The following is a 658-nucleotide window of genomic DNA, read 5'->3' on the forward strand; positions in this document are numbered from 1 at the left end:
ACTTTTTCCCACCACAAGATGGTGTTGACTTCATATCACAAATGTCAGTGTAAATCAATTCTAAGGTATTAAAATTCCTTTCAGCAACACATACTTGACATTTTGATTTATTGCACTAGAAGTTAGGCAAAACTTCTAAGTTGATCAGTTTTTGCAAGGTTTTGTAATTGACATGTCCTAAGCATTTATATTACAAACAATTTGATTCAAGCAAGTAAGAACAAACATAAATACTAAGTTTGAAAAGACCTTCTGTAAGGTAACCTTTTCCCACAAATATTTTGTTATTTACTTTTTATAACTTTTTCGACATTGTTTTAGAGTCAACACCTTGCCATATGTCCTTTTCAGAAGGACCTTTCCATAACATTTAATTTGTTACAGAATTACCCATGACCATAGTCTCTTCGGTCTAATAAGGGCAATATGACCCAAAATGTTTGTTTTTACAACACAAACATAACATATCACTTTTCTACCAATGTTCATGTCTATACAAATAAACATATTTTTTTTTATGAGAAATCACAATATTTTAAGTGACACTTTTTCATCAAAGGAATACATTCCTTTGAACGAGAAATATAATTTTGTGATTTTATACTAGTCATATAGTATACTAGAAAAGAGAGACTCAACAACCACAATATCAAATATA

Source organism: Solanum tuberosum, unplaced genomic scaffold (genome assembly GCF_000226075.1).
Source record: "Solanum tuberosum cultivar DM 1-3 516 R44 unplaced genomic scaffold, SolTub_3.0 scf00550, whole genome shotgun sequence".
Lineage (NCBI taxonomy): Eukaryota > Viridiplantae > Streptophyta > Magnoliopsida > Solanales > Solanaceae > Solanum > Solanum tuberosum.